The sequence below is a fragment of the Phacochoerus africanus genome, chromosome 13 (genome assembly GCF_016906955.1).
Source record: "Phacochoerus africanus isolate WHEZ1 chromosome 13, ROS_Pafr_v1, whole genome shotgun sequence".
In the NCBI taxonomy this organism is placed as follows: domain Eukaryota; kingdom Metazoa; phylum Chordata; class Mammalia; order Artiodactyla; family Suidae; genus Phacochoerus; species Phacochoerus africanus.
Window position 1 is genome coordinate 45,215,328 of NC_062556.1, and position 9,496 is coordinate 45,224,823.

Genomic DNA, 9,496 nt, shown 5'->3' on the forward strand with positions numbered 1-9,496 from the left:
TTTTTCCCTTTGTAAAGGAGGACAATAAGAATTGATTTTAATCACTACACCTTGGTTTCTAATAAATACCATTTTCCAGTAAAAAGAACTGAGGGTCCCCAGAGAAATGGCTGAGACTGGGGTAGGTAACATAAAAATAAACCCAGAGCATCTTATAGCACCAGAAAGTAAGCAATTAAAAATTTCCAGTACGGAGTTGCCATCATGGCTCAGGGGTCTTATGAACTCGATTGGTATCCATGAGAACTTGGGTTCAATCCCTGGCCCTGCTCAGTGGGTTAAGGATCTGGCGTTTCTGTGACCTGTGGTGTAGGTCACAGAGGAGGCTCAGATCCCATGGCAGCTACAGCTCCGATTCAACCCCTAGCCTGGGACCCTCCATGTGCCCTGCTTGCGGCTCCAAAAAAAGGCCAAAAAACTCCCCCCAAAAACCAAAATTCCCACAGTGGCGGGGGGATATGTCAGAGCAACAACAGAAAATAGGATTGGATTATAACTCAAAGTGTAAAATACCCATGAGCCTATGCCAATATAAATGATTGAAAAAATGGGATCTGCAGAGGAATTCTAAACCATTTTTTGTAGATCCTTCACTCTCAGAGGTAGAACAAAACCCCCCACTTCTTCTTCTTTTTTTTTTGTCTTTTTTTGGCCATTTCTTGGGCTGCTCCTGCAGCATGTGGAGGTTCCCAGGCTAAGGGTCCAATCGGAGCTGTAGCCACCGGCCTATGCCAGAGCCACAGCAACGCGGGACCCAAGCCTCGTCTGCAACCTACACCACCGCTCACAGCAACGCCGGATCCCTAACCCACTGAGCGAAGGCCAGGGATCGAACCCGCAACCTCATGGTTCCTAGTTGGATTCGTTAACCACTGCGCCACGACGGGAACTCCCCAAACTCCCTACTTCTTAAGTACAAGTTGCCCGAAGCAACTTTATTCCACAGAGTGGGATGTGGTCAGGAGGGGAGGGAAAAGCACTTTACAGTTTGAGAAACCTGCCAGACACCCTCAGCAGGTGATCAAGATTCATGGCAAGCGTCAATGTTCACAGTATGTACCTTGGATTTGATGTGATGAGAACGGAGCTTTGCCTTTGTGGTCTTCCTCCTGAAAACACAGCCCTGGTCTAGAAAGAAAGACATTGGACATCCCAGTTTAGGAACATTCTACAAAATATCCAACCAGGACTTAAAACTCCAGGTCATGATGAACAAGAAAAATCTGAAAAGCTGTCAGAGCCAAGAAAAGCCTAAGGCGCTAAGACGAAATGTAAACGGAAATGGGATTCTGGTACAGAAAGGACATTAGGGGAAAAATCAAGAGACAATCTGAATAAAGAATGGAATGGGGGAAACTGGCCGTAGGGTGTATGGGAACTCGGTTATTTCTGCAGTAATCTAGAATAAAGTTTAGAGGAAGTTTTTTGGGTTTTGTGGGTTTTTTTTTTTTTTTTTTGCCTTTCAGGGCCACACTTGCAGCATATGGAGTTCCCAGGTTAGGGGTCGAATCAGAACTAGAGCTGCTGGCCTACACCGCATCCACAGCAACTCGAGATCCGAGGCAAGTCTGTGACCTTCCTACACTATAGCTCAAGGCGATGCTGGGTCCATAACCCTCTGAGTGAGGCCAGGGATTGAACCCCCATCCTCATGGGTACTAGTCGATTTGTAACCCTCTGAGCCGCAGTGGGAACTCCCTAGAGTGGAAGTTAGAGTGAAAGTTTAGAATAAAATTTAGGGAGTTCCTGTCGTGGTGCAGCAGCAGTTCCTAATCTGACTAGGAATCATGAGGTTGCAGGTTTGATCCCTGGCCTCTCTCAGTGGGTTAAGGATCCAGTGTTGCTGTGAGCTGTGGTGTAGGTTGCAGACGCGGCTTGGATCTGGCGTTGCTGTGGCTCTGGTGTAGGCAGGCAGCTACAGCTCCCATTAGACTCCCTAAAAAGAAGAAAAAAAAAAGAATAAAACTCAGAGCGGAGGAGAAGAATCAGTATCCCTAGTATGTATTTTCAATAAGGCAAGAAAGTCCCTGATGGGGAAAATAAAGTGAAAATTGGAGTTAGATAATTTGTCATAGGAAGTTTATTCATCTTCATTCTTCCCCGTCATTTAAGCAAAAGCTAGCTCAAGAATATCGCAAAATTCATTCCCTGGCCAGAAGTCCTCATTCTTTCATGGAGGAAAAAGGTTTTTTGGCGAGACGGGGCGGGGGCGGGGGTGAGCGGGACTTAAATTTATTTCTAGAAATGGAGATAGAATGTAAGGCTACCAGATTTTCGAAGCAAAGACAACTCTAATGACAATCAGGCACGGGATCAGTATTCAGTTGGTAATTGCATGAATTACAAGTTTTGCTTGTTTTTTTGTTGAGTAGAAGCCACCACTCTTGGCTTTGCTTTCCAGCACTTAATTGTTTTTGGCTTTTCTGCATTTCAATACCATTGTACTATTGTACAGAGGGTTACAAATCGACTAGTACCCATGAGGATGGGGGTTCAATCCCTGGCATCACTCGGAGGGTTATGGACCCAGCATCGCCTTGAACTATAGTGTAGGAAGGTCACAGACTGCCTCGGATCTCGAGTGGCTGTGGATGCGGTGTAGGCCAGCAGCTCTAGTTCTATTTCAGAGCAGAGTTGTTTCTAGCCTCTCTCTTAATTCTTCTTCTTCCCTTCTGTAGGCTGCCCTTGCTCATCTCCTGCCAGCTACCTGGTCATATCCTTGACTATCAAACTCAGTTCTGACCCCGAATCATCCTCAGCCACACTCACTGGAACTTCTTTTGCACTGGGAGACATTATGACATGTTAGCATTTGCATTTATTTTCCAGTGTCTACCCTATAGGTTTTTCTTTCTCAGATTGTCAGCTCCTTGGAAGAAACACCACTTCTTGGATTGCTTTTGTATTCCTGCTCTTATTGATGGATAAAGCAGATGTCAAAAATAGCTCTGTGGGGCTGCCTGAGTTTGGCTTAAGCCTTGCAGTGGTTGAATCCATCTGATGTTGGCCACACTTCATGTTGACCTGTTGACACAGCGTTGGTACTGGGTTCTTGATAAGTTGTGTGACTGAAACTCTGATTATCTTGTAAGAAAACAGGTAATGTGAATTTTCAAACACTGTGAGTGCCTTTTCAAGGGGAAATTATTTTAGGCGATCTTACCTAACACTCTTTCAAAGCTACAAATAATTGAGTTGCTGATCATTAGTGTGTTCAGTAAATGAATGTCTGCATTCAAACATACTCTGACCAATCTCGTTAACAAGCTATCCCATCTAGACAAAAATGAGTAAGACACCAGATTCCAGTTAGCCAGAACACAATTATGTGATTTGACTTCAAGTTAGTAATGCTAAGTTTTAACTGTCTTCAGTTAGTTTTTATTTTCCCTCCCACCATCACCCCTCCTTCCAGCCCCCTCCACAAGTTATCTTGTTTTCTGTTTTGCTTCATTGTGTTATTTCATTCTTACTGTTGCAGCTTGTGTTAATGCATCACTTCATGGCATCCAATTAGAGAATCCTTAGATAAGCATGACTTGGCCTGCCTACATAAAAATGTTCTTCAGAATCTAGCTAGATTCCTTTTCCTATCTGCAGCTAAGCCCACCAGAGCTCTTTGGATTAACTCGTGGCCCGTAACATAACAAAGCAGGGCTTTATTCTCCATTACTAAATCTGGTCTCTACTTTGAAGTTAACCAAATTCCATCTTTGGTCAGATTCTTTACTGAAGTCTTAAACTAATCGATAGGAGACAACCCCCACCCCCCACTTTTTTTTTTTTTTTTACTCATACCAGTTATAAGTGACAAAATCTAGCGATTGTTTAGTAACTCATTGTAACAATGACTATTAAGAAAAAAAAAGCACAATAAATTACATGAAAGCTGTGTGTGCTTAGAAGAGCTTGCTGCATGAAAACTCAGCATTCCTCTTTCTTTGTAGACCAGCAATCTTTGTTTTGCCCATATCTCTCAGAGCATATCACACCATGAAAGCATTTGGGATTATGGAAATAGTAATATTCTTGAAGACGAATGCTAGTAATGCTCTTTGGCAACCAAAGACATTTGAATGATGATATATATGAAAGGAATTGAAGAGGAACCTAAGAAGCTCATATAGACATCTTGGGGAAAAAAATCATACATACATCTGATTTTGCATCCTCCTAAAACCCCACTAAAATGCAGAGGCTTTTTCCTCCAAGGCATAAACCTGTGAGGAGAAAAAGGAAAACAGAAATACCAACAAGCTCGTGGGAACAGGGTAAAGCTGGATAGGGGAGGCAACAAGCTGAGCAGGACTGAAAAAGCTAAATTCTAAAGTGGTGGTGGAGAAAACTGGGAACAAACCTAATTCTAATCCCCGCAAAAATCCCAAAGGAACTCAGGAATTTATAGCATCAAGTACTTCTAGAATGAGTTTGTTTAAGGAGTTGTTAATTACCTAGTCGCTACCCCCCCCCTTCCCACCCCCACTCCAATATACACACACCGTGAGCAGGAAATAACCAGCTAGTACCCACCCTAGCAGAATGGAAGTTTATATGCTTATTCTCTGAAGAGGGTAAAGACAGAAGATCTCAAAGTTAGTGGACCACAGGCCCAGTTGAGGGGAGGAGCATTGAAGAAATGTGCATATTGGTTGCAGGAATCCATTCCTCTTTTCTTCCTCATTTGGTTCCCAGAATGTGAAGCCAAGGCTTTATCCTCCAGGTTGGAGACTGGAAAAGTCTTCAGAATGGACCAGCTCCAAGAGGAAAGATCTAAGTGTACTGAAAATCCCAAGTTCTCTAATAAAGTGGCTCAGCTAGATCTCTCACAGAGAACCCCACAGATGATTAACCTCACACATATGTTCAGAACTTTGCAACCTTTGGTCCCTCACTATTTATTTTATTCTATTTTTATTTTTTATTTTTTGGTCTTTTTAAGGCCACCCCCCCCCACAGCATATGGATATTCCCTGGCTAGGTATTGAATCGGAGCTACAGCTGCCAACCTACGCCACAGCCACAGCAACGCCAGATCTGAGCCAGGTCTGTGACCCACACCACAGCTCATGGCAACGCCAGATCCTTAACCCACTGAGCGAGGCCAGGGATCAAACCCACAACCTCATGGATAGTAGTTGGGTTTGTTACTGCTGAGCCACCATGGGAACTCCTGGCTCCTCACTATTAAGTATTAATAAAAACCAAGAATTACAAGATATTGGAGTTCCCCTTGTAGCACAGTGGAAATGAATCTGACTAGTATCCATGAGGATGCTGGTTCGATCCCTGGGCTCGCTCAGTGAATTAAGGATCTGGTGTTGCTATGGCTGTGGCCAGCAGCTGTAGCTTGGGTACAGTCCCTAGCCTGGGAACTTCCATATGCAACAGATGCGTCCTGAAAAGCAAAAAAAAAAAAAAAGAAAGAAAGAAAGATTTACAAGATATCTGAGGAAACCATTTAACATGAAAGAGATAAAACAGAGAAGAGCAATTTGGAGGAAAAAACATGTGATGTAAGTGAAATATAAATATAAAACACTATTACTATTAATAGCCTTAAATATATAAGAAAGATTACAACTAGGAAACAAACGGGATGCTCTAAACATGCAGAGAACAAAAAATTAAAATTAGAGGATTTCCCTGGTGGCTTAGTGGGTTAAGGATCTAATGTTGTCGCTGTTGTAGCTCTGGTTAATGCCATAGCATGGGTTTGATCCCTGGCTCAGAAATTTCCATGTGCCACAGGCACAGACAAAAGAAAATTAAAAATTAAAATATGAGAGCAGAAATGAAAGAATCCAAAGGAAACTGAAAAATGCAAAAGAGAAGTAAGTTAGAGTTTCTGTCTAAGAGATCCATCATCTGAATACAAGCCCCAGAAAAAGAAATTTGGAAAAATGGAGGTAGGGAGAACAAAATAAGAAAGTAATTCAGGAAAATTCCTTAAAATCAAATTTCAACAGCAAAAGTCTTTGATGCCCTTACATGCCAGCATAAATAGATCTGTATCTGTATGAACTGTCAATCTCTGGGACCAAAAATAACTTCCTAAAACTCCTAGAGAGTAAATAAGTCATATATAAAGGAACTGAACTGTTTCTGACTTTTCATCAGTGACATTGGAATTTAGAAAACAGTGGAGAAATGCCTTTAGAATTCTGAAGAAAAATGATTTTTAATCTAAAATTTTATACCCAGCCACACTATCAGTCAAATATGAGGAAAGAATTAGCCATTTTTTGGACATGCAGGGTCTCAGAGGTTTATTTTTTTACCTCTCAGAACGTTGCTGAAGTCTATACTTCACCAAAATGAGGGCATCAATCAAGAAAGAGAAAGACATGGAATAATGAAAATTACCTGCACAGGGGTCCTGTGCTGATGAGAGTTGAAGGGGTCCTCAGGATAAAGTGAGAAGAACACAGAAGAAAACCAGGCTTGGCCAGAACAAATTTAAAAAAAAAATCTCTGGGGGAAGCTTCTCCAAGATTATGAAATTGATAGAATGTTGGAGACATCTGAATGTCTTTCAAAGAGATGTAGACCAGAAGTTGACGAACTACAGCCATTCGAATATAACCTAAGGCCGAATTTTTTTCTGCCTGTGAGCCACAAAATGTTGTTTTGCATTTTTAAAAGGTTGAAAAACAACAACAATGGCAGAAACTGTATGTGAACAAAAAAGTTGAAACTTTTACCATCTGTCTCTTTTACAGAAAAAAAAATTTGCTGACCCTTGACTTAGACAATGGGTGAAAATGTGAGGATTTCATTAGAGTTCTGTCTATAGAAAACCAATTGAAGAGGGAGTTCCCTGGTGGCTCAACAGGTTAAGGATCTGGCATTGTCACTGCTGTAGCTCTGGTTACAGCTGTGGTGTGGGTTTGAACCCTGGGCCAGGAACTTCTGCATGCTGTGGTGTGACCAAAAAAAAAAAATAATAATAATAATAAAAAATAAGACACAAACAAAACCTTACACATAACACACATTAATTCCACATAAAACAGAAAGTTGTATAACTGAGGCGAGCACAATGCAAATCTCTTCTGTAGAAATATGGAAGTAAACATTGAGGATTGGCTAAAACAGTTGAATGTGTGTGTTTCTAGGGAAGGGGTAATGGAAGAAAGAAGGAAGTGGGATTATTGATTTTTCACTGGAAAAATAAAGCCTTGTAGGAGTTCCCATCGTGTCTCAGTGGTTAACAAATCTGATTAGGAACCATGAAGTTGCGGGTCGGATCCCTGGCCTCGCTCAGTGGGTTAAGGATATGGCATTGCCATGAGCTGTGGTATAGGTCAAAGATGCAGCTAGGATCCGGCATTGCTGTGGCTGTGGTGTAGGCCGGCGGCTACAGCTCTGATTCGACCCCTAGCTTGGGAACCTCCATATGCCGCAGGTGCGGCCTTAGAAAAGACAAAAAGACAAAATAAATAAATTAAAAAAAAAAAAGCCTTGTAGAAGTATTTAACTTTTTCAACAACATGCACTCATAATTTGATAAAAAAATTAACAGGCGCAGAAGGAGGAAGGGGAGGTAAGGAGGATAATAAGCTCATGAGAAATTGTGACATGTGGACCCAGTGGTTTCTATGGAAACCACTGAATGGTCGACTCTGTTGTATCTCCTGGAGCTTTGAGCCCACCTTTGGTATTTTGTATGAGAGGAGGACTAGTTTCTCATATGAAGGTCAGTATAAAAGATAGAGAAGTGAAGACGTGTAGGTTTAGAAGAAGGTAGAAGGTAATATTTGGAGGTTCTTTCTTATACAAAATTGTTAAAAGCAGTTTTTTCATTGAGGAACGAATACAGGGGTCTATGGTTTGTAAGGTACAGAAATGTATAAGATACTGTTATCAAAAAAAAAAAGGCACAGGGAAAAATAATAATTTTTTCCAATTTCTGAATTTCCCACACTAGGATTGGCCCACAGTCAATTCTCAGTAAATATGTGTTGATTAAATAAAAATCTGGGGGTTCCCACTGTGGCTCAGTGGTTAACGAACCCCACTAGGAACCATGAAGTTGCAGGTTCGATCTCTGGCCTCGCTCAGTAGGTTAAGGATCTGGTGTTGCCAGTGAGCTGTGGTGTAGGTCGCAGATGTGGCTCGGATCCTGCGTTGCTGTGGCTGTGGCATAGGTCAGAGGTACAGCTCCAATTGGACCCCTAGTCTGGGAACCTCCATATTCTGCATGTGCCACCCTAGAAAAAAAAACAAAGACAAAAAAACAGTAATAATTAAAAAAGAATCTGTAAAAATACCTCATAAAGAAGGAAGAAATCTCAGGGATGTTAGGCCAAGAAAATTAGGGTGACTTCCCTGAGTAAAAAATATAAAAAGTGGAGTTCCTGGAGTTCCCGTCATGGCACAGCGGAAACAAATCCAACTAAGAACCATGAGGTTGTGGGTTTGATCTCTGGCATCGCTCAGTAGGTCAAGGATCTGGCGTTGTCATGAGCTGTGGTGTAGGTTGCAGATGTGGCTCAGATCTGGAGTTGCTGTGGCTGTGGTATAGGCTGGCAGTTACAGCTGTGATTCAACCCCTAGCATGGAAACCTCCATATACCGTGGCTGCGTCCCTAAAAAGGAAAAAAAAAGAAAAAAAAATGTGTGTGTGTATACAAATGTATATATAAAGTGTTTATGAATTCTCACCGAAAACTATTAAAAATTTTTAAATATTTTATCTCACTAAAAACTATGAAAAAGCTCTTCTTCTATGTTATAATGACAACAGTATGAAACAATCCTCTTATTACATAGTATTCAAGGCCACATTTGAAGTCTTTGGGACTTAAATGAACTTGCATTGCTAAGTATATTAATTTTTTTTAAAAAATTGAAGTATAATTGATTTACAATGTTTCAGGTGCACAGCAAAGCGATCCAGTTATATATACATATATATACACACACATATGTGTATATATATTCTTTTTCAGATTCTCTTCCATTATTATAAGATTCTCTTACATTATTATAAGATATTTATTACAGATTCTTGTGTTATACAGTAGGTCCTTATGTATATATAGTGGTGTCTATCTATTAATCCCCAGTTCTCAGTTTATCCCTCCCTGCACTTTTCCTCTTTGGTAGCCATAAGTTTGTTTTGTACAGGAGTTCACTGTATCATTTTCTTAGATTCTATATATATGTGATACCATATGATATTCTTTTCTCATTCTGACTTACTTCATTTAGTATAATAATCTCTAGGTCCATCCATGTTGCTGCAAATGGCATTATTCCATTTTTTATGGCTGAGTAATATTCCATTCCATGTATGTGCCACATCTTCTTTATCCATTCATCTATTGATGGACATTTAGGTTGTTTTCATGTCTTGGCTATTGTAAATAGGTGCGGCTATGAACACAGGGGTGCATGTATCTTTTTTTCAGATTAGAGTTTTGTCTGGATATATGCCCAGGAGTGAGATTGAAGGAATCATATGGCAACTCCATTTTTAGTTTCTTAAGGACAC